The 26223-nt window shown below is 47.8% G+C and overlaps 1 protein-coding gene across 3 annotated transcripts in view; it reads right to left on the bottom strand.

Annotated features, from left to right (window-relative positions):
• The window catches only part of LOC146035234 (uncharacterized), a 422801-nt gene that overhangs the window by 141764 nt on the left and 254814 nt on the right, over positions 1–26223 (bottom strand). Inside the window, exons 1-2 of one of the 3 annotated variants that reach the window (XR_014460607.1) lie at positions 8310–8582; positions 6359–6522 (exon numbers count right to left, since the gene is read on the bottom strand). The exons of 1 other annotated variant lie outside the window; for it this stretch is intronic. The gene's annotated coding sequence lies outside the window, so the exon portion shown is untranslated. Of the gene's footprint in view, positions 1–6358; positions 6523–8309; positions 8583–26223 lie in introns of those variants that run through there. One more of the 3 variants, XM_083158558.1, reaches the window with a different exon arrangement.

The following is a 26223-nucleotide window of genomic DNA, read 5'->3' as shown; positions in this document are numbered from 1 at the left end:
CCTTGCTAACGGTCATATTCCCCAGACCACCTAGCTGGTGAACAGGTGCAGTTATTACTAACTCACATTTCCAAGATTACCTAGCTTGTGCACAGGTGCAGTCATTATTGGCGGTCACATTCCCCAGACCACCTAGCTGGTGCACAGTTGCAGTCATTGCTAACGGTCACATTCCCCAGACAACCTAGCTGGTGCACAGGTGCAGTCATTACTAATGGTCAAATTGACCAGACCACCTAGCTGGCACACATGTGAAGCCATTACTAATGGTGACATTATCCAGACCACCTAGCTGGCGCACAAGTGCAGTCATTACTAATGGTCACATTTCCCAGACCACCTACCTGGTGCACAGGTGCAGTCATTACTAATGGTCAAATTTTCCAGAGCTACCTGGTGCACAGGTGCAGTTATTACTAATGGTCACATTTTCCAGACCACCTAGCTGGTGCACAGGTGCAGTCATTGCTAATGGTAACATTTCCCATACCACCTAGCTTGTGCACAGGTGCAGTCATTATTAGCGGTCACATTCCCCAGACAACCTAGCTGGTCCACAGGTGCAGGCTTTACTAATGGTCACATTTCCCAGACAACCTAGCTGGTGCACAGGTGCAGTCATTACTATCATGTTCCCCAGACAACCTAGCTGGTGCACAGGTGCAGTCATTACTAACTCACATTTCCAAGATCACCTAGCTTGTGCACAGGTGCAGTTATTATTAGCGTTCATATTCCCCAGACCACTTAGCTGGTGCACAGGTGCAGTCATTGCGAACGGTCACATTCCCCAGACCACCTAGCTGGTGCACAGGTGCAGTCATTACTAACTCACATTTCCCAGATCACCTAGCTTGTGCACAGGTGCAGTCATTATTAGCGGTCACATTCCCCAGACCACCTAGCTGGTGCACAGTTGCAGTCATTGCTAACTGTCACATTCCCCAGACCACCCAGCTGGTGCACAGGTGCAGTCATTGCTAACGGTCACATTACCCAGACAACCTAGCTGGTGCACAGATGCAGTCATTACTAATGGTCAAAATTTCCAGACAACCTAGCGGGTGCACAGATATTACTTACTATCACATTTCCCAGACCACCTAGCTGGCGCACAGGTGAAGCCATTACTAATGGTGACATTATCCAGACCACCCAGCTGGCGCACAGGTGCAGTCATTACTAATGGTCACATTTTCCAGACCACCTAGCTGGTGCACAGGTGCAGTCATTGCCAATGGTAACATTTCCCAGACCACCTAGCTTGTGCACAGGTGCAGTAATTATTAGTGGTCACATTCCCAAGACAACCTAACTGGTGCACAGGTGCAGGCATTACTAATGGTCACATTTCACAGACAGCCTAGCTGGTGCACAGGTGCAGGCATTACTATCATATTCCCCAGACAACCTAGCTGGTGCACAGGTACAGTCATTACTATCATATTTCACAGACAACCTAGCTGGTGCACAGGTGCACTCCTTGCTAACGGTCACATTCCCCAGACCACCTAGCTGGTGCACAGGTGCAGCCATTACTAACTCAAAGGTGCAGTCATTGCTAATGGTCACATTCCCCAGACAACCTAGCTTGTGCACAGGTGCAGTCATTACTAATGGTCACATTTCCCAGATAACCTAGCTAGTGTACAGGTGCAGTCATTACTATCATATTCCCCAGACCACCTAGCTGGAGCACAGGTGCAGCCATTACTAATGGTGACATTTCCCAGACCACCTAGCTGGCGCACAGGTGCAGCCATTACTAATGGTGACATTTCCCAGACCACCTAGCTTGCGCACAGGTGCAGTCATTACTAATGGTCACATTTTCCAGACCACCTAGCTGGTGCACAGGTGCAGTCATTGCTAATGGTCACATATCCCAGACCATCTAGCTTGTGCACAGGTGCAGTCATTATTTGCGGTCACATTCCCAAGACCACCCACCCGATGCACAGATGCAGTCATTGCTAACGGTCACATTCCCCAGACCACCTAGCTGGTGCACAGGTGCAGTCATTGCTAACGGTCACATTCCCCAGACCACCTAGCTAGTGCATAGGTGCAGTCATTGCTAACGGTCACATTCCCCAGACCACCTAGCTGGTGCACAGGTGCAGTTATTACTAACTCACATTTCCCAGGTTACCTAGCTTGAGCACAGTTGCAGTCATTATTTGCGGTCACATTCCCCAGACCACCTAGCTGGTGCACAGTTGCAGTCATTGCTATCGGTCACATTCCCCAGACAACCTAGCTGGTGCACAGTTGCACTCCTTGCTAACGGTCACATCCCCCAGACCACCTAGCTGGTGCACAGGTGCAGTTATTACTTACTCACATTTCCCAGATTACCTAGCTTGTGCACAGGTGCAGTCATTATTGGCGGTCACATTCCCCAGACCACCTAGCTGGTGCACAGTTGCAGTCATTGCTAACGGTCACATTCCCCAGACAACCTAGCTGGTGCACAGGTGCAGTCATTACTAACTCACATTTCCTTGATCACCTAGCTTGTGCACAGGTGCAGTCATTATTGGCGGTCACATTCCCCAGACCACCTAACTAGTGCACAGTTGCAGTCATTGCTAACGGTCACATTCCCCAGACAACCTAGCTGGTGCACAGGTGCAGTCATTACTAATGGTCAAATTGACCAGACCACCTAGCTGGCGCACATGTGAAGCCATTACTAATGGTGACATTATCCAGACCACCTAGCTGGCGCACAGGTGCAGTCCTTACTAATGGTCACATTTCCAAGACCACCTACCTGGTGCACAGGTGCAGTCCTTACTAATGGTCACATTTTCCAGAGCTACCTGGTGCATAGGTTCAGTCATTACTAATGGTCACATTTCCCAGTCCACCTAGCTGGCGCACAGGTGCAGCCTTTACCAATGGTGACATTTCTCAGACCACCTAGCTGGCGCACAGGTGCAGCCATTACTAATGGTGACATTTCCCAGACCACCTAGCTGGAGCACAGGTGCAGTCATTACTAATGGTCACATTTTCCAGAGCTACCTGGTGCACAGGTTCAGTCATTACTAATGGTCACATTTTCCAGACCACCTAGCTGGTGCACAGGTGCAGTCATTGCTAATGGTCACATATCCCAGACCACCTAGCTTGTGCACAGGTGCAGTCATTATTTGCGGTCACATTCACAAGACCACCTAGCTGGTGCACAGGTGCAGTCATTGCTAATGGTCACATTCCCCAGACCACCTAGCTGGTGCACAGGTGCAGTCATTGCTAACGGTCACATTCCCCAGACCACCTAGCTGGTGCAGAAGTGCAGTCATTGCTAACGGTCACATTCCCCAGACCACCTAGCTGGTGCACAGGTGCAGTCATTACTAACTCACATTTCCTTGATCACCTAGCTTGTGCACAGGTGCAGTCATTATTGGCGGTCACATTCCCCAGACCACCTAACTAGTGCACAGTTGCAGTCATTGCTAACGGTCACATTCCCCAGACAACCTAGCTGGTGCACAGGTGCAGTCATTACTAATGGTCAAATTGACCAGACCACCTAGCTGGCGCACATGTGAAGCCATTACTAATGGTGACATTATCCAGACCACCTAGCTGGCGCACAGGTGCAGTCCTTACTAATGGTCACATTTCCCAGACCACCTACCTGGTGCACAGGTGCAGTCCTTACTAATGGTCACATTTTCCAGAGCTACCTGGTGCACAGGTGCAATCATTACTAATGGTCACATTTTCCAGACCACCTAGCTTGTGCACAGGTGCAGTCATTATTAGCGGTCACATTCCCCAGACAACCTAGCTGGTGCACAGGTGCAGGCATTACTAATGGTCACATTTCCCAGAGAACCTAGCTGGTGCACAGGTGCAGTCATTACTATCATGTTCCCCAGACAACCTAGCTGGTGCACAGGTGCAGTCATTACTATCATATTTCACAGACAACCTAGCTGGTGCACAGGTGCAGTCCTTGCTAACGGTCACATTCCCCAAACTACCTAGCTGTTGCACGGGTGCAGTCATTATTAACTCACAGGTGCAGTCATTGCTAACGGTCCCATTACCCAGACAACCTAGCTGGTGCACGGGTGCAGTCATTGCTAACGGTCACATTCCCCAGACAACCTAGCTGGTGCACAGGTGCAGTCATTACTAATGGTCAAATTGACCAGACCACCTAGCTGGCGCACATGTGAAGCCATTACTAATGGTGAGATTATCCAGACCACCTAGCTGGCGCACAGGTGCAGTCATTACTAATGGTCACATTTCCCAGACCACCTACCTGGTGCACAGGTGCAGTCATTACTAATGGTCAAATTTTCCAGAGCTACCTGGTGCACAGGTGCAGTCATTATTAATGGTCACATTTTCCAGACCACCTAGCTGGTGCACAGGTGCAGTCATTGCTAATGATAACATTTCCCAGACCACCTAGCTTGTGCACAGGTGCAGTCATTATTAGCGGTCACATTCCCCAGACAACCTAGCTGGTGCACAGGTGAAGGCATTACTAATGGTCACATTTCCCAGACAACCTAGCTGGTGCACAGGGGCAGTCATTACTATCATGTTCCCCAGACAACCTAGCTGTTGCACAGGTGCAGTCATTACTATCATATTTCACAGACAACCTAGCTGGTGCACAGGTGCAGTCCTTGCTAACGGTCACATTAACCAGACTACCTAGATGGTGCACAGGTGCAGTCATTGCTAACGGTCACATTCCCCAGACCACTTAGCTGGTGCACAGGTGCAGTCATTGCGAACGGTCACATTCCCCAGACCACCTAGCTGGTGCACAGGTGCAGTCATTACTAACTCACATTTCCAAGATCACCTAGCTTGTGCACAGGTGCAGTTATTATTAGCGTTCATATTCCCCAGACCACTTAGCTGGTGCACAGGTGCAGTCATTGCGAACGGTCACATTCCCCAGACCACCTAGCTGGTGCACAGGTGCAGTCATTACTAACTCACATTTCCCAGATCACCTAGCTTGTGCACAGGTGCAGTCATTATTAGCGGTCACATTCCCCAGACCACCTAGCTGGTGCACAGTTGCAGTCATTGCTAACTGTCACATTCCCCAGACCACCCAGCTGGTGCACAGGTGCAGTCATTGCTAACGGTCACATTACCCAGACAACCTAGCTGGTGCACAGATGCAGTCATTACTAATGGTCAAAATTTCCAGACAACCTAGCGGGTGCACAGATATTACTTACTATCACATTTCCCAGACCACCTAGCTGGCGCACAGGTGAAGCCATTACTAATGGTGACATTATCCAGACCACCCAGCTGGCGCACAGGTGCAGTCATTACTAATGGTCACATTTTCCAGACCACCTAGCTGGTGCACAGGTGCAGTCATTGCCAATGGTAACATTTCCCAGACCACCTAGCTTGTGCACAGGTGCAGTAATTATTAGTGGTCACATTCCCAAGACAACCTAACTGGTGCACAGGTGCAGGCATTACTAATGGTCACATTTCACAGACAGCCTAGCTGGTGCACAGGTGCAGGCATTACTATCATATTCCCCAGACAACCTAGCTGGTGCACAGGTACAGTCATTACTATCATATTTCACAGACAACCTAGCTGGTGCACAGGTGCACTCCTTGCTAACGGTCACATTCCCCAGACCACCTAGCTGGTGCACAGGTGCAGCCATTACTAACTCAAAGGTGCAGTCATTGCTAATGGTCACATTCCCCAGACAACCTAGCTTGTGCACAGGTGCAGTCAGTGGCGTAACTAGAAATTTTGCTCCCCCCTGCCAAAAAAAATTCTGGCGCCCCCCCTCCCATTTTTGTTAAAAGAAAAACAGTTTCTTGGCAATTAGGTTACCAGTGCGAACAGTAAAAATATGCCCTCCCTCCCCCCCCCCCCCCCCAAATTAAAGAAAAACACAAAAGAATTTATGAAGAACCAATTCTTATTAGACAATATGCCACACACTGTATGCTTGCGAGCAGGGCCATCCTCCCTCCATATCGGTTTGTATCTACCCAGTTTTTTTAATCACTGTTGTTTCCAATTGTGAAACGCAACTGAATATGCTGCGCTATATAAGAAACTATAAATAAATACATTATACCACACACCATAATGACCCTTACACATTATGCCACATACTGTAATGTCCATAACACAGTTATGCCAATACACATTACGCCACAACGTAATACCCATTGCACATTATGGCGTGGGGGGCAGCACTCTGAGACTTAATACAGGCGGCGGATCAAGGTGAAACTGGGTGCATTTAATAACGTTTCGGGGAGCTAGTCCCCTTCATTAGATGGCACACAATAGTGAAGACATTACAGATATAAGGATACTCACCAATCGATGCCGGGGAAACCGTCCATCCGTCCGCCCATCCACGCTGCCCGCCTCCATCTCCGTCCAGCGCCGATGACGTCATAACCCGGCGGCTGTATCATGCAGGAGGTGGCTGCGTTGTCAGGGATACAGAGACTCTTCTCCCGGCATCTCCTCGGCAGCATCTAACAAGAGTGCACATGTGAATTAAAAATTGCAAAAAACGTATGTACAGTGCTTTAAAGAAGAGGAGCGTACATGCTCCATTTACAGTGATTATAATATAGGTAAAAAAATGTTTTGAAAAAAGACAAACTTATTACACTTAACGCTGACATTACTTGTATATCTTAATAATCATGGAAAGCACCTTGAGGGACACAGTATGATCCTATGTGGAGAACAGTTCAGAGTTATGATTTGCTTAACATATAAAACCAGTCACTGAGAACATTTTATAAACAATTATTTTCAAAAAAATTACTCAGACCTAAAGACTTGTTAAGACCTCGCGGCCACAAGGTGTCTAAATGATATATCCAATGGGACTCTTAACTGTAGCAACTTTTTTGCTCTGTTTCCCCCTCTAATGCTGGGGGCACATGGTCTATGATTTTATATTTAAGCGTAGCCATGTTATGTCTAAAACTGGCACCTTGCGGCCACAAGGTCTTAACGAGTCTTTAGGTCTGAGTAATTTTTTATAAAATAATTGTTTATAAAATGTTCTCAGTGACTGGTTTTATATGTTAAACAAAAAAGGGGGAGGAGACAGCATCAGAGAGAGAGGGGGAGGAGACAGCTCCAGAGAGAGGGGGAGGAGACAGCGTCAGAGAGAGGGGGAGGAGACAGCGTCAGAGAGAGGGGGAGGAGACAGCGTCAGGGAGAGGGGGAAGGAGACAGCGTCAGGGAGAGGGGGAAGGAGACAGCGTCAGAGAGAGGGGGAAGGAGACAGCGTCAGAGAAGGGGAAGGAGACGGCGTCAGACAGAGGGGGAAGGAGACGGCGTCAGAGAAGGGGGAAGGAGACGGCGTCAGAGAAGGGGGAAGGAGACGGCGTCAGAGAGGGGGGGAAGGAGACGGCGTCAGAGAGAGGGGGAAGGAGACGGCGTCAGAGAGAGGGGGAAGGAGACGACGTCAGAGAGAGGGGGAAGGAGACAGCGTCAGAGAAGGGGGAAGGAGACAGCGTCAGAGAAGAGGGAAGGAGACAGCGTCAGAGAAGGGGGAAGGAGACAGCGTCAGAGAGAGGGGGAAGGAGACAGCGTCAGAGAGAGGGGGAGGAGACAGCGTCAGAGAGAGGGGGGAGGAGACAGCGTCAGAGAGAGGGGGGAGGAGATAGCGTCAGGGAGAGGGGGAAGGAGACAGCGTCAGAGAAGGAGGAGGAGACAGCGTCAGAGAGAGGGGGAAGGAGACAGCGTCAGAGAGAGGGGGAAGGAGACAGCGTCAGATAAGGGGGAAGGAGACAGCGTCAGAGAAGGGGGAAGGAGACAGCGTCAGAGAAGGGAGAAGGAGACAGCGTCAGAGAAGGGGGAAGGAGACAGCGTCAGAGAGAGGGGGAGGAGACAGTGTCAGAAAGAGGGGGGAGGAGACAGCGTCAGAGAGAGGGGGGAGGAGACAGCGTCAGAGAGAGGGGGGGGGACAGCGTCAGAGAGAGGGGGAGGAGACAGCGTCAGAGAGAGGGGGAAGGAGACAGCGTCAGAGAAGGGAGAAGGAGACAGCGTCAGAGAAGGGGGAAGGAGACAGCGTCAGAGAGAGGGGGAAGGAGACAGCGTCAGAGAGAGGGGGAGGAGACAGCGTCAGAGAGAGGGGGGAGGAGACAGCGTCAGAGAGAGGGGGGAGGAGACAGCGTCAGAGAGAGGGGGGGGACAGCGTCAGAGAGAGGGGGAGGAGACAGCGTCAGAGAGAGGGGGAGGGGGCAGCACCAGAAAATGAGAGTGGGGGCCTAAAATACTATAATACCTATACCTATAATACCTCATTATACCAGACAGCAGCCTCGGTGGGAGCACAGGTCAGCCAGGGACTTCTTATGGGGGTGGGCACTTCACGGCATTAGGCCACGCCCCCTAAATGCCCGCGAATCGCGGGACTTCTGGAAGCCGGCCAGGAGGGTGAGAGAATGGACACAGGGATGCGCTGCAGCTTGAGGGGGGAAGGTCAAGGTGAGCGGGCTCCGGCTAAGGGGAGCAGGGAGCTCAGCCAGTGCTGACTGAGTGACGCTGCTCTTTGGCGCAGCCGCAGTCAGGAGGAATAGTGGGCACGGTGTAACAGGGAGCTGCCTCTGTGGCTGTCTGTGTGGGGACGCTCAGTGACCGGGTCACTAAGCACCCTCACAGACAGACAGTCAGAGGCAGAGTAGTACAGGACGTATTGGCTGCTGCAGGCAGCCGCAGCAGCAAAGGAGAGAGCTTTCGCAGGATGTCTGCTTTCGGCTCTGAGAGTGCCGTGACACACTTGTCCGGCACAAGGCGCCCACGCAGCCCCCGCTCCCCCAAGCAGCGGCGGGGGCTGCCTTACGGTATTTCCGCCACTGGGTGCAGTCATTACTAATGGTCACATTTCCCAGATAACCTAGCTAGTGTACAGGTGCAGTCATTACTATCATATTCCCCAGACCACCTAGCTGGAGCACAGGTGCAGCCATTACTAATGGTGACATTTCCCAGACCACCTAGCTGGCGCACAGGTGCAGCCATTACTAATGGTGACATTTCCCAGACCACCTAGCTTGCGCACAGGTGCAGTCATTACTAATGGTCACATTTTCCAGACCACCTAGCTGGTGCACAGGTGCAGTCATTGCTAATGGTCACATATCCCAGACCATCTAGCTTGTGCACAGGTGCAGTCATTATTTGCGGTCACATTCCCAAGACCACCCACCCGATGCACAGATGCAGTCATTGCTAACGGTCACATTCCCCAGACCACCTAGCTAGTGCATAGGTGCAGTCATTGCTAACGGTCACATTCCCCAGACCACCTAGCTGGTGCACAGGTGCAGTTATTACTAACTCACATTTCCCAGGTTACCTAGCTTGAGCACAGTTGCAGTCATTATTTGCGGTCACATTCCCCAGACCACCTAGCTGGTGCACAGTTGCAGTCATTGCTATCGGTCACATTCCCCAGACAACCTAGCTGGTGCACAGTTGCACTCCTTGCTAACGGTCACATCCCCCAGACCACCTAGCTGGTGCACAGGTGCAGTTATTACTTACTCACATTTCCCAGATTACCTAGCTTGTGCACAGGTGCAGTCATTATTGGCGGTCACATTCCCCAGACCACCTAGCTGGTGCACAGTTGCAGTCATTGCTAACGGTCACATTCCCCAGACAACCTAGCTGGTGCACAGGTGCAGTCATTACTAATGGTCAAATTGACCAGACCACCTAGCTGGCGCACATGTGAAGCCATTACTAATGGTGAGATTATCCAGACCACCTAGCTGGCGCACAGGTGCAGTCATTACTAATGGTCACATTTCCCAGACCACCTACCTGGTGCACAGGTGCAGTCATTACTAATGGTCAAATTTTCCAGAGCTACCTGGTGCACAGGTGCAGTCATTATTAATGGTCACATTTTCCAGACCACCTAGCTGGTGCACAGGTGCAGTCATTGCTAATGATAACATTTCCCAGACCACCTAGCTTGTGCACAGGTGCAGTCATTATTAGCGGTCACATTCCCCAGACAACCTAGCTGGTGCACAGGTGAAGGCATTACTAATGGTCACATTTCCCAGACAACCTAGCTGGTGCACAGGGGCAGTCATTACTATCATGTTCCCCAGACAACCTAGCTGTTGCACAGGTGCAGTCATTACTATCATATTTCACAGACAACCTAGCTGGTGCACAGGTGCAGTCCTTGCTAACGGTCACATTAACCAGACTACCTAGATGGTGCACAGGTGCAGTCATTGCTAACGGTCACATTCCCCAGACCACTTAGCTGGTGCACAGGTGCAGTCATTGCGAACGGTCACATTCCCCAGACCACCTAGCTGGTGCACAGGTGCAGTCATTACTAACTCACATTTCCAAGATCACCTAGCTTGTGCACAGGTGCAGTTATTATTAGCGGTCATATTCCCCAGACCACTTAGCTGGTGCACAGGTGCAGTCATTGCGAACGGTCACATTCCCCAGACCACCTAGCTGGTGCACAGGTGCAGTCATTACTAACTCACATTTCCCAGATCACCTAGCTTGTGCACAGGTGCAGTCATTATTAGCGGTCACATTCCCCAGACCAACTAGCTGGTGCACAGTTGCAGTCATTGCTAACTGTCACATTCCCCAGACCACCCAGCTGGTACACAGGTGCAGTCATTGCTAACGGTCACATTACCCAGACAACCTAGCTGGTGCACAGATGCAGTCATTACTAATGGTCAAAATTTCCAGACAACCTAGCGGGTGCACAGATATTACTTACTATCACATTTCCCAGACCACCTAGCTGGCGCACAGGTGAAGCCATTACTAATGGTGACATTATCCAGACCACCCAGCTGGCGCACAGGTGCAGTCATTACTAATGGTCACATTTTCCAGACCACCTAGCTGGTGCACAGGTGCAGTCATTGCCAATGGTAACATTTCCCAGACCACCTAGGTTGTGCACAGGTGCAGTCATTATTAGTGTTCACATTCCCAAGACAACCTAACTGGTGCACAGGTGCAGGCATTACTAATGGTCACATTTCACAGACAGCCTAGCTGCTGCACAGGTGCAGGCATTACTATCATATTCCCCAGACAACCTAGCTGGTGCACAGGTACAGTCATTACTATCATATTTCACAGACAACCTAGCTGGTGCACAGGTGCACTCCTTGCTAACGGTCACATTCCCCAGACCACCTAGCTGGTGCACAGGTGCAGCCATTACTAACTCAAAGGTGCAGTCATTGCTAATGGTCACATTCCCCAGACAACCTAGCTTGTGCACAGGTGCAGTCATTACTAATGGTCACATTTCCCAGATAACCTAGCTAGTGTACAGGTGCAGTCATTACTATCATATTCCCCAGACCACCTAGCTGGAGCACAGGTGCAGCCATTACTAATGGTGACATTTCCCAGACCACCTAGCTGGCACACAGGTGCAGCCATTACTAATGGTGACATTTCCCAGACCACCTAGCTTGCGCACAGGTGCAGTCATTACTAATGGTCACATTTTCCAGACCACCTAGCTGGTGCACAGGTGCAGTCATTGCTAATGGTCACATATCCCAGACCATCTAGCTTGTGCACAGGTGCAGTCATTATTTGCGGTCACATTCCCAAGACCACCCATCCGATGCACAGATGCAGTCATTGCTAACGGTCACATTCCCCAGACCACCTAGCTGGTGCACAGGTGCAGTCATTGCTAACGGTCACATTCCCCAGACCACCTAGCTGGTGCATAGGTGCAGTCATTGCTAACGGTCACATTCCCCAGACCACCTAGCTGGTGCACAGGTGCAGTTATTACTAACTCACATTTCCCAGGTTACCTAGCTTGAGCACAGTTGCAGTCATTATTTGCGGTCACATTCCCCAGACCACCTAGCTGGTGCACAGTTGCAATCATTGCTATCGGTCACATTCCCCAGACAAACTAGCTGGTGCACAGTTGCACTCCTTGCTAACGGTCACATCCCCCAGACCACCTAGCTGGTGCACAGGTGCAGTTATTACTTACTCACATTTCCCAGATTACCTAGCTTGTGCACAGGTGCAGTCATTATTGGCGGTCACATTCCCCAGACCACCTAGCTGGTGCACAGTTGCAGTCATTGCTAACGGTCACATTCCCCAGACAACCTAGCTGGTGCACAGGTGCAGTCATTACTAATGGTCAAATTGACCAGACCACCTAGCTGGCGCACATGTGAAGCCATTACTAATGGTGAGATTATCCAGACCACCTAGCTGGCGCACAGGTGCAGTCATTACTAATGGTCACATTTCCCAGACCACCTACCTGGTGCACAAGTGCAGTCATTACTAATGGTCAAATTTTCCAGAGCTACCTGGTGCACAGGTGCAGTTATTACTAATGGTCACATTTTCCAGACCACCTAGCTGGTGCACAGGTGCAGTCATTGCTAATGGTAACATTTCCCAGACCACCTAGCTTGTGCACAGGTGCAGTCATTATTAGCGGTCACATTCCCCAGACAACCTAGCTGGTGCACAGGTGCAGTCATTACTAGCATGTTCCCCAGACAACCTAGCTGGTGCACATTTGCAGTCATTAGTATCATATTTCACAGACAACCTAGCTGGTGCACAGGTGCAGTCCTTGCTAACGGTCACATTCCCCAGACAACCTAGCTTGTGCACAGGTGCAGTCATTACTAATGGTCACATTTCCCAGACAACCTAGCTAGTGCACAGGTGCAGTCATTACTAACTCACATTTGCAAGATCACCTAGCTTGTGCACAGGTGCAGTCATTATTAGCGGTCACATTCCCCAGACCACTTAACTGGTGCACAGGTGCAGTCATTGCGAACGGTCACATTCCCCAGACCACCTAGCTGGTGCACAGGTGCAGTCATTACTAACTCACATTTCCCAGATCACCTAGCTTGTGAAAAGGTGCAGTCATTATTAGCGGTCACATTCCCCAGACCACCTAGCTGGTGCACAGTTGCAGTCATTGCTAACGGTCACATTCCCCAGACCACCCAGCTGGTGCACAGGTGCAGTCATTACTAACTCACAGGTGCAGTCATTGCTAATGGTCACATTACCCAGACAACCTAGCTGGTGCACAGGTGCAGTCATTACTAATGGTCACAATTTCCAGACAACCTAGCGGGTGCACAGATATTACTTACTATCACATTTCCCAGACCACCTAGCTGGCGCACAGGTGAAGCCATTACTTACGGTGACATTATCCAGACCACCCAGCTGGCGCACAGGTGCAGTCATTACTAATGGTCACATTTTCCAGACCACCTAGCTGGTGCACAGGTGCAGTCATTGCCAATGGTAACGTTTCCCAGACCACCTAGCTTGTGCACAGGTGCAGTCATTATTTGTGGTCACATTCCCCAGACAACCTAACTGGTGCACAGGTGCAGACATTACTAATGGTCACATTTCACAGACAACCTAGCTGGTGCACAGGTGCAGGCATTACTATCATATTCACCAGACAACCTAGCTGGTGCACAGGTGCAGTCATTACTATCATATTTCACAGACAACCTAGCTGGTGCACAGGTGCACTCCTTGCTAACGGTCACATTCCCCAGACCACCTAACTGGTGCACAGGTGCAGTCATTACTAACTCAAAGGTGCAGTCATTGCTAATGGTCACATTCCCCAGACAACCTAGCTTGTGCACAGGTGCAGTCATTTCTATCATATTCCCCAGACCACCTAGCTGGAGCACAGGTGCAGCCATTACTAATGGTGACATTTCCCAGACCACCTAGCTGGCGCACAGGTACAGCCATTACTAATGGTGACATTTCCCAGACCATCTAGCTGGCGCACAGGTGCAGTCATTACTAATGGTCACATTTTCCAGACCACCTAGCTGGTGCACAGGTGCAGTCATTATTTGCGGTAACATTCCCAAGACCACCTAGCTGGTGCACAGGTGCAGTCATTGCTAACGGTCACATTCCCCAGACCACCTAGCTGGTGCACAGGTGCAGTCATTGCTAACGGTCACATTCCCTAGACCACCTAGCTGGTGCACAGGTGCAGTCATTGCTAACGGTCACATTTCCCAGACCACCTAGCTGGTGCATAGATGCAGTCACTGCTAACGGTCACATTCCCCAGACCACCTAGCTGGTGCACAGGTGCAGTTATTACTAACTCACATTTCCCAGATTACCTAGCTTGTGCACAGGTGCAGTGATTATTGGCGGTCACATTCCCCAGACCACCTAGCTGGTGCACAGTTGCAGTCATTGCTAACGGTCACATTCCCCAGACAACCTAGCTGGTGCACAGGTGCAGTCATTGCCAATGGTAACATTTCCCAGACCTACTAGCTTGTGCACAGGTGCAGGCATTACTTATGGTCACATTTCCCAGACAACCTAGCTGGTGCACATGTGCAGGCATTACTATCATATTCCCCAGACAACCTAGCTGGTGCACAGGTGCAGTCTTTACTATCATATTTCACAGACAACCTAGCTGGTGCACAGGTGCACTCCTTGCTAACGGTCATATTCCCCAGACCACCTAGCTGGTGAACAGGTGCAGTTATTACTAACTCACATTTCCAAGATTACCTAGCTTGTGCACAGGTGCAGTCATTATTGGCGGTCACATTCCCCAGACCACCTAGCTGGTGCACAGTTGCAGTCATTGCTAACGGTCACATTCCCCAGACAACCTAGCTGGTGCACAGGTGCAGTCATTACTAATGGTCAAATTGACCAGACCACCTAGCTGGCACACATGTGAAGCCATTACTAATGGTGACATTATCCAGACCACCTAGCTGGCGCACAAGTGCAGTCATTACTAATGGTCACATTTCCCAGACCACCTACCTGGTGCACAGGTGCAGTCATTACTAATGGTCAAATTTTCCAGAGCTACCTGGTGCACAGGTGCAGTTATTACTAATGGTCACATTTTCCAGACCACCTAGCTGGTGCACAGGTGCAGTCATTGCTAATGGTAACATTTCCCATACCACCTAGCTTGTGCACAGGTGCAGTCATTATTAGCGGTCACATTCCCCAGACAACCTAGCTGGTCCACAGGTGCAGGCTTTACTAATGGTCACATTTCCCAGACAACCTAGCTGGTGCACAGGTGCAGTCATTACTATCATGTTCCCCAGACAACCTAGCTGGTGCACAGGTGCAGTCATTACTATCATATTTCACAGACAACCTAGCTGGTGCACAGGTGCAGTCCTTGCTAACGGTCACATTCCCCACACTACCTAGCTGGTGCACAGTTGCAGTCATTATTAACTCACAGGTTCAGTCATTGCTAACGGTCACATTCCCCAGACAACCTACCTGGTGCACAGGTGCAGTCATTACTAATGGTCACATTTCCCAGACAACCTAGCTAGTGCACAGGTGCAGTCATTACTAACTCACATTTCCAAGATCACCTAGCTTGTACACAGGTGCAGTCATTATTAGCGGTCACATTCTCCAGACCACTTAGCTGGTGCACAGGTGCAGTCATTGCGAACGGTCACATTCCCCAGACCACCTAGCTGGTGCACAGGTGCAGTCATTACTAACTCACATTTCACAGATCACCTAGCTTGTGCACAGGTGCAGTCATTATTAGCGGTCACATTCCCCAGACCACCTAGCTGGTGCACAGTTGCAGTCATTGCTAACGGTCACATTCCCCAGACCACCCAGCTGGTGCACTGGTGCAGTCATTACTAACTCACAGGTGCAGTCATTGCTAACGGTCACATTACCCAGACAACCTAGCTGGTGCACAGGTGCAGTCATTACTAATGGTCACATTTTACAGACAACCTAGCTGGTGCACAGATGCAGTCATTACTTACTATCACATTTCCCAGACCACCTAGCTGGCGCACAGGTGAAGCCATTACTAATGGTGACATTATCCAGCCCACCTAGCTGGCGCACAGGTGCAGTCATTACTAATGGTCACATTTTCCAGACCACCTAGCTGGTGCACAGGTGCAGTCATTGCTAATGGTAACATTTCCCAGACCAACTATCTTGTGCACAGGTGCAGTCATTATTAGCAGTCACATTCCCCAGACAACCTAACTGGTGCACAGGTGCAGGCATTAATAATGGTCACATTTCCCAGACATCCTAGCTGGTGCACAGGTGCAGGCATTACTAATGGTCACATTTCCCAGACAACTTAGCTGGTGCACAGGTGCAGTCATTACTATCATATTCCCCAGACAACCTAGCTGGTGCACAGGTGCAGTCATTACTATCATATTTCACAGACAACCTAGCTGGTGCACAGGTGCAGTCCTTGCTAACGGTCACATTCCCCAGACCACCTAGCTGGTGCACAGGTGCAGTCATTACTAACTCAAAGGTGCAGTCATTGCTAATGGTCACATTCCCCAGACAACCTAGCTTGTGCACAGGTGCAGTCATTACTAATGGTCACATTTCCCAGACAACCTAGCTAGTGCACAGGTGCAGTCATTACTATAATATTCCCCAGACAACCTAGCTGGTGCACAGGTGCAGTCATTACTATCATATTCCCCAGACAACCTAGCTGGTGCACAGGTGCAGTCATTACTAATGGTCACATTTTCCAGACAACCTAGCTGGTGAACAGATCCAGTCATTACTAACTATGACATTTCCCAGACCACCTAGCTGGTGCACAGGTGCAGTTGTTACTAATGGTGACATTTCCCAGACCTCCTAGCTGGCGCACAGGTGCAATTATTACTAATGGTCACAAATTCCAGACCACCTAGCTGGTGTACAGATGCAGTCAATATCGCTCAAGTGGGCAAACAGTGGCGCAGAATCGGGCCCAGGGTAACAAATCGAGTATATAATTTATCCTGAAATGTGTTTAGATATTGTACCCACCCATGCAGTATGCTTGTGTCAAAAATTATATATATATATATATATATATATATATATATATATATATATAATGTAATCATTTCTTATCTTCTTAATCTCTTTCGTTAAATACTATTACTGGTGGTGGTAAAAAACATTGTAATCAAAAAAAGAGTGTTTGTGCTTAGGTGAAAAGTCGGCAACCCTGTGTTATGATACATTGTACCTGGTGGCTGTATTAGGCTGGCAGTGTTTTGTGGCACTGGGTGTGATAAGGGCCCAGGTTATAATGCCCAGTGTCTCTCTAATCAATGTCCTAAATGCCACATCGATCCAGCTCCCACACACTACTGGTCTTAGGTTGTCATGGAACTTTTTTCAATCTAATAATGTATCTGTATCCAGCTCACAGATCTAAGGCCCTTATTCTAATTCGGACGGTACGGCCCGCGTGCGGCCGTACCGCCGATGTTTTTATTCTGCACATGCGCAGAGGTCAATCTGCGCATGTGCAGCCCCCTTCGCCGCAGACGTATTTCGTCCGCCGCAAAGGGGGCGTATAGGGGCGTGAGGGGCTTCATACCCTCATTTCCCTATGTGTACGCCCCGCGTTTCATGGGCGTTCCCATGCAAACGCGGGGCGTATGCATGGTAATGAGGGTATGACGCAACTCATGGGGGCGGAAAGCTGACGTCGCCGGATGTCAGCTCTCAGCCCCCATACAAGCTAGCACACGGACGATTGTCCGTGTGGTCTCAGCTTGCGGGAGCTGCTGGGGCGTGCGGACCTGCCTTCGATGGTCGACGACCATCGAATGCAGGGGGCAGCTCCCACCATGGTGGAGGCGTACGCCTCCACCATTTTTATGCGGATCGCCAGCCGTCCGTGTACGGACGGCCGTGGCGATCCGTCTCGTGGGCGGGGATTGGTTTGTGCGGCCGGAGCACCGTGTGCGGCTCCGGCCTCACCAACCAGAATAAGGGCCATAGTAAGGTGGGACCTTGGGAGGTGACCTTAAACAAATATGCCATTAAAATAGATACATGGTCTCCCCCATACAATACCACTGGATATGCAGTTGCAAATATAACGTTGTTAACCAAAGCCATCAAATTAGGACCACTCTGTGGTGTAATGTACTACACCAATGGCAACGTTGGCATAGACACCACCAAAAGTCTAGGTGTCGTAACCTTAAATCCCATAGGTTCAACTAGTGACAGCTACCATTGTAGTGAGATCAGTGGCCCCTGCAAAGTCTCAGTTGAGGATAAAGTGGAGCCCAGTTATAGCGTCCGCTTGCAACAGGATATGTTAACTTTCCAATTCCATTTTACATTTGTGGAAATGCAAAATTACATTCTAACTACACATGTGTACATGAACAGCACAGTGTTAGATACTGCAGTCTTGTGCAAAATAATTGTATTCAGGATCAAGAAACCTGAGCACCCTTCTGCCATACTGACCAAAAAGGGAGCGCATTTATCCATCTCTGTCAGTGTACAGATAAATTGCTCGTCTGCGCAGGGGGCAAGCGTGTTGTGGAGAATTTATAGAGTGTCCTCGGCATCTGACACACCCATGTGGGATAACTATTTGACTTTGCCGAAAGTATCAGCAATAAATCAGAGCAATATTGAAATCCCAAGATGGACTTTGCATTACGGCTTTTATGTCTTTAAGGTGTCCGTTAACATTTCTACGGGTGACCATGATGATTCCTTCCGTGCCAATACAGATTCTGTTGTTGTGCAGGTACTAGAGAGCGATTTGATAGCGGTCATTTCAGGAGGATCTTTTAGGACTGTTGGATTCAGTGAAACGTGGACTCTTGACGGACGTTTTTCTTATGACCCCGATTCATCAGATCCATCCAGTGGTCTGTCTTTTCTGTGGTACTGTTCAAAAATTGAACCGGATTTGGAACGTATGATGTTAAGTGCAAAAGCAAATTGCCATCCAAATCAACAAAGCTTGTTTTGGTTAGACCCCGATAATGTAACTCAGTCTGTGGAACCAGAGACCTTGCAGGGTAACAGATATTACTATTTTCGCTTGGTTGTTCATAATGGAAATAGGACAAGCAATGTGGATCAGACTGTGTTTGTTGCTCCTGGTTCTCCACCTGGTATTAGTGTTACCTGTATAGAAAATTGCCTTAAAGTCTTAATTCCAACAGACCAGTTTTCCTTATCAGCAAAATGCACTGACTGTATTATAACAAGCCGGCCACAGTACCAATGGTCGCTCTTTCAGCATTCAGAGGAAGTTGTTCTCGACTGGGCATCTCAGACCACTACTGGGAGGTCCATCGCCTACATATCCTTTATTGCGTCAACGTTTGTAGATCTTGCAGATATGTGGTATACTCTGCAACTACAACTAACAACGTGGACAGGTGCAACGTCACTGTATAAATACAGATTTTATGTTAATGCTCCTCCAAAAAGTGGAAATTGTCACATCCAACCATCTGTAGGCATTACTTTGACTACTAAATTCATTATAAGCTGTAGTGGATTCACAGACCAAAATCTACCGCTACAGTATACGTTTAGAGCCGCCTAAAATAATCTTTGCAACATAAGTTCTCTGCAGGAAAACTCCTTGGGTTCAATTATTTTCGAGGGTTATGATGCTACAACTCCACCATTGATGCTTTCAATTGGAGCTTCAGGAAAATCCTCTGTTTTAAAAATATATATTAAAGTATATAACTCTCTTTCATCGTATACGCAAATAACCCTTAACGTAACTCACAAGAATTTCCATGAAGGTCAACCACCAGAGACATTCTTTAAGGAGCTTGCCTCACAGGCCCACAGCCCTTTATTGTATTTGTTTCTTGAAATAGGAGATTTTATTCGTTTTGGGCATTTTACGTGCATGATCGCATCCGTTCTAAACAGTTTTACATCCAGCGACTTTACTTATGCTTTGGAGGTCGAGAGGTCCGAACTAGGAGAAAGTCTGCTGAACATGACATCTGGTGTTTTGGTCACTAACATTATGGCTGTGAATCAAATAATCACTAGCGTCCATGAACTCACGCAAGAAACAAAGGAGTTGAACACAAGATCTCAGCAACTTGCGGTGGCAAAGTTAAAAGAAGTAAGCGACGTCTTGTCCAAATATAGGAAAGACAGAGTTGGATCTGTGGAGAGCGAAACCTTAAGCAGTGGAATTTTATCATCTTTGTCCAATATTATGACAGCATCCCTTGCTAACATTACTTCTGAAGTCCTGTTTAATACAGTTAAAGTTCTGAAGGACACCCTCTCCGTAATGGAGACTGTGACAGACATTGTATCCCAAGGGAAAGTTCCCGGAGAAGCAGAGACTTTTATGGTTACAGACAGTTTTAGCATCAGCTTAACAAAAGAAGAAAAATGGGATCTTGATGCCTCTTTCCGAAAGAAAACTGACTGCCTCACCTGCTTCTATCCAACATATCAGAAGGATCATTCTGGTTTACCTGTGGATGCTGTTGTGACTGCAGCTTTTTACGTCTTCAAAGAGGATCCATTGCCATGGCTGCAAAATGGCAACCATATTGACACAGTGGTAACCGGATTCTATAGTGTGGCCGCCACTGGTAATGGGAGGTTGGAAAATTTAAGTCCCAGAAGTTTTGATATAATTATGGAAAGGAAAAACGTTATCCCTATTTTTGATGTTTGGGTTTCGCAAGATGCTGAAAAAATTACAAGTGGCCTTTTTTGCTTTGAAGTTGACCTAGCACAGAAAGCGGAGTGGTTTGTGCAGTTTTTTTTACACAAAGCAGATAACGTTTAACATTTCCCTTCACATTGGGGATAACATTACAGGTAATCCCATTGCAGTTTTCCAGATCCCTAAAGGAGAAGTAGTACAGACAAAATTGCGCAATGTACCAGACGCGAATGATTGGAATTCAAAAATGATTTGCCTTCCCGTGGAATCTTTACCTATGTCCACACCTGTACAAAATCTTACAATTGAGCTGACCACTAATTATCTCGTCCCGGAGAAAACAAAACTGTTGGGTGCGTCTATTTATAACATTGCTTGCTTAGATTATGAAGTGGAAGGGACTGAGTGGAACAAAGGGAACTGCAGAGCAGGCCCATTATCGAACAATAACGTAATTCATTGTATCTGTGAGGATTTGCCACAGGCTCAAAGAAGAAGCATTAATTTCCTGAAGAAAAGACACACATTCATAGCAGCCGCGGTAATGGTCATGCCTAATCCAATAGATTTAACCAAAATTAATTTACAATCCTTGCAGTCAAACTTTGTGACGCTTGTAACTGTTATTGTCATATTTATTATTTATTTTGTCTTGGCTTTGTGGGCAAGGAAGAAAGACAAATGTGAGTTGACCAGCAAGCATACTGTCATTCCGTTGCCAGATAATAAGCCTTGGGAAACAGAAATTTACTTTGTCACTCTTTATACCGGAAGTCGTTTTGGGTCTAGAACGACAGCAGGCGTTTTTTTAAAGATGGTGGGCACAGAGAGTATGAGTTGCCGACGTCTTCTTACAGGCCCTGGGCACCAAGTATTCGGACAAAGAGGGATAGATACATTTTTAATGACTACAAGAGACTCATTAGGAGACATATGTTTCATCAGGATATGGCAAAATAATGTGGGCGACTCTCCGGGCTGGTTCTTGAGCCGAGTTAAGATTGAGAACAAGCGGACCAAGCAAGTGTGGTATTTTGTGTGTCAAAAGTGGCTCGATGTTGACAAAGGCAGCGGCTTAATACATCAAAACTTTTTTCTTTTAAAATCAGATGTACCGTTAAAGAAAATGCATTATTTTAATATACAACTGGCTTCCAAACTCTGTGAGGATCACTTATGGTTTTCTGTTTTCTTAACCGCTGTCCCGGGAGTCTTCAATAGATTTCGAAGACTTTCATGTTGTTTGGTGACCCTTTTGACCGGTTTCATGGTGAACATAATTTTTTTTAATGCGGAAACACCCAAAGATGATGAAACATTGTCCAATTTACTACACTAGATGAAAAGGCTGCTGAAATACAAAGCCAAAATTCAGAAAGCATTGACAGAAAATTATTTCATTGCACTTGTGTTCTACCTTGGTGGTGCATTTATGTCAATTTTATCTTTGTTTTCATATTCTCAAGTGGTTCCGCAGTTGTTATCATCCTATATGGGTTATCGTATGGGTACACGTTGTCAATGATGTGGCTTCTGTCCTGCGCGACATCATTTTTTCAAACAGTTTTTATTATAGATATTGGCAAAATTCTTATTTGGACAGCCATTGGTTCTTTTCGGCCCAAATTTTGCCACGACATCCAGTGGGTGAGCAGCTTTTTAATAGACAAAAGTACAACTGAGGTGCCTGCCGATGCAAATGAAGTCAGAGCTTTCCACAGCAGGACAAATTGCAAGAAATGCACGGTGATGTCGCATGCCCTAATAGAGAGCTCAGAAGCTGCCAATGTACCCCGATTTGAGTGTTCTGTTAACGGTACAGTGACTGCTGTCTGCACTCCACCAAAAATTATAAAAAATATAAAAAAAGTTAAAAAAAAAGTAAACATTTTTTAAAAAAAGTGCAAGTTAAAAATAAATATATATACATGTTTATACAGCTCGAGTATCCCGTATCCAAAATGCTCGGGACCAAGAGAATTTTGGATAACGGATTATTCCGTATTTCGGATTATTTTTATATTTCAATGATGTATTTTGAAGTATCTTGCATTTATGCTGCATTTATGCTGTATAAACACATCAAACACATGAAATGCACACAAATATATTTTATTTGTTCAAAAAACAAGGTTTCAAAACATGAAACAAAATTTGTGTACTATCTCAGATATTGAATTTGAATGCCAAGCAATCATTGTCTTGCACATATATAATGGCAGTTACATATCATTCCCTCAGTAATGTTGTTACAAATGTCCCCAGTGAGTTTTTAGCAAAAAATAAAAAAAAAATTTTTCACTTTCTGGAATGTATGGTTTTCGGAATAATTCGGATAACGGATATTCGGATACAGGATACTCAACCTGTACAACAAAAATGATAAAAAAAAATAAAAAAAGTTAAATAATAAGTAAAAAAAAAGAGCAAGTTAAATATATATATATATATATATATATACATGTTTATGCAACAAAAAATAATGTTATATTGTTATAAATATAAAAGTGACTGTCACTACCTGTAGTAGGAGATTCCCCTGTTAGAACCTGCAATTACCTGTTATTTGATCTGTTCAATATTAGCCATATCGGGTTTATTCTTCTCCGCTCCCTCCAGTAAATGACAGTGAATATAACACCTACACAGAGCTGAGGCAGCCATCTTGTGTGCTCAGCCAATACAGATGAGGATGCAGTAACCAGGTCACTAGTCCAGGCACTCATGCACATATACACGAGTGCCCCAAAACAGAATCCCATTGTGTATTAGTTTAGTCTGATTTGTTGACCAGCCGAAGTACCCGGCATTGCCCAGGTTTAAATCTACAAGTTAATAAGTTACCAATGAGTTGGATGTCACTGTCATCATTAAGAATAATTACTGATTTGATGCTTTGACCTAATAATAAGTAAAAAAAAATAATAATAATAATTACTGAATAGGAAAGAAAAGTGGGGATTAGGGCTAATGGCGCTACCCCCCAAAAAAACGACATTGGGCAGCCACCCCACGGGTGTGTTGGAACAGCTGCTAAGCTGATAATTATTCTTAATGATTACTTTACATGTATTCCGCGTCCGCTCGCCACGCTTCAGGCTCAGTGGCTCGCTGTGCTCGCCACACTATATAAAAATCAACTCCACGCCGACGTGGATAGTGGGGGTATGAAAAGGTTGGAGGACGCATTCCGCCACGTGGATACTGGGGGTGGCGTGGCGTGGATACTGGGGGTGACGCATGCAAAACATCAGATGCAAAACATCGGATGCAATTATCGGATGTCATGACACCAGATATTGTATAACTAGGTGATTCATCGCGCCCTACGGGCGCTCTTCACACCGTCGTAAGGGGCTGCGCCCCCTTAATTTGTGAACATTTGTATATGAGAAAGATGGTTAGAATTGTATGAAAGATGGCCTGTATTGCAACTTGAGTTATAGGTGAAATGTGTTAAATAGAGAGCATATGATTTGGAAGGGGGTGTGTATTGTTTTGTTTAATTAAAAAGCGGTTACAGAGTAAGATGTACATTGATAGTGTGGATGGTACAGGGACCATTTGTGGGTGTGGGGGTGGGGGGCTGTGTGTGCATGTTGTTTAGGTGTGTGTGTACAATAGTATAGTAGGGTGTTTCTGTGTCAGCGGCTCCCCACTGGCGGAGGTCACGACACAGGAAAACAGGAGGCTGGGTAGTGATAGTGGTGTGTGGGCATAAGGGGGACTAAAGAGGAGGGTGGGAGATACTGTGCAGCTTCTGCCAGTGGGTGAGGGTCCAGCGTGGCAGTACAGGAGTACAGGATGGTGGCCCTTAGTCAGTGTCTCCTCCTACTGGGTGGGAGTTCGGGTGCATGAGAGCAGTAGGCTGGGCTATGAGGCATGATAGGGGCATGTGGCATGATAGGGGCATGTGGGCAAAAAAGCGTCAGCGACTCCCCAGTGGTGGAAGTTACGGTTCAGGAGAGCAGGAAGCTCGGTAGTGATAGGGGTGTGTGAGTATACGGGGGACCAAAGAGGGGCTTAGGGGTGCCGTGAATTGTGGGAGGGGCGCGGGGGGTGCCATGAATCAAGGGAGGGAGGGGGCGCAGGTGTCGGCGAATCGCGGGAGAGGGCGGGGGTCCGCAAAGCGTGGGAGGGGGCGTGAATTGCGCGAGGGGGGGTTGCGAATCGCGGGAGGGGGGGTGCGCGGGGGGTCCGTGAATTGCGGGAGGGGGGGGGCACTGGGCGCGATGAATTACCTAGTTGGTTATATATTCTTGTAGAAGGATGGTAGGATGTTGCTGTCATTCAGAATGCATTTACATAAACAGTAATAGTAGCAGTAAAAGGTCTGACTTAAAACACCTACAGTAAAACAGAACAGGTGTTATATATTATACAAAGAATTGGTTGATGATGTGTAGGTTGACGTGCACATAGTTCATAGTTGTCACTGGAAAAAAATTGCTCCAAGAAAAAATCAACACAGAAAGTTTAACACATGTAAATGTTGACATAAGTGTGGCACTTCATCGGTGTCCATGTCAACACATGAGAATGAATATGAAAACATTCAAAAAAAGAAAAATAAATCTTCAAAAACTCATGTCAACCTTTTTCATTGTCGACCATAGCCGTGCCAGTGTTTTGCATGTGCCATTTAATCCTGGTGTTGCCGTGAATCACGCGCGAGGGTGGGGGGGAGGGAGGAGGTGAGGGGTGTCCGCGAATCACGGGAGGAGGGGTCGTGGGTGGATGCCGTGAATTGCGGGAGGGGGGGTGTGTGGGTGCCGCGAATCGTGGGATGGGGGGACGCGGGGGGGTTGCAGTGAATCGCGGGAGGGTGGGTCGCGGGGGGTTGCCGCAATGACAGGAGGGGGGGTCATGGGTGGGGAATCGTGGTAGGGGGGGGTCATGGGGGGCACAGTGAACCGCGGGAGGGGGTGTCCGGGGGGTTGGGGCGAATCGTGGGAGGGGGGGTCGCGGGGTGCCGCGAATTGCAGGAGGGGGGGTGTCACGTGGTGGGGCCGCGAAACGCGGGAGTCACCGGGGGTGCCGCGAATTGCGGGGGGTGTACTGCAAATCGCGGGAGGGGGGTCGCGGGGGGTGCCGCGAATCGCCACAACACAAAATCAACACAGAAAGGTCAACACATGTAAATGTTGACATAAGTGTGGCACTTCATTGTTGTCCATGTCGACACATGAGAATGAATATGAAAACATTGAAAAAGTGAAAAATAAATCTTGTCAACCTTTTTCATTGTCGACCATAGCCATGTCAGTGTTTTGCATGTCCCATTTAATCGTGGGGATGCCGTGAATGGGGGGGGGGGAGGGAGGGAGGTGCATACCCAACATGACCCTCTCCAGGAGTGACACATTGCTCTCTTTCTGGACTTCTTAATTTATGGATTACCATCACCTGTGCTTAAACACCTTTCTTATCAATTACCCTGTTTAAAATGACAGGTGATGACAATCATAAATTAAGATGGAAGTCCACAAACAGAGCATTCTGTCCCTCCTGTAGAGGGTCATGTTGGGAGGTATGGCGGTGTGGGGCGCTCACCTGGTGTGTCTCAAGAATTTCCATGAAGGTCAGCCACCAGAGACATTCTTTAAGGAGCTTGCCTCACAGGCCCACAGCCCTTTATTGTATTTGTTTCTTGAAATAGGAGATTTTATTC

The sequence above is a fragment of the Crinia signifera genome, chromosome 9, assembly GCF_055691185.1.
Source record: "Crinia signifera chromosome 9, ASM5569118v1, whole genome shotgun sequence".
NCBI lineage: Eukaryota > Metazoa > Chordata > Amphibia > Anura > Myobatrachidae > Crinia > Crinia signifera.
This window is presented reverse-complemented; position numbering and strand designations above follow the sequence as displayed.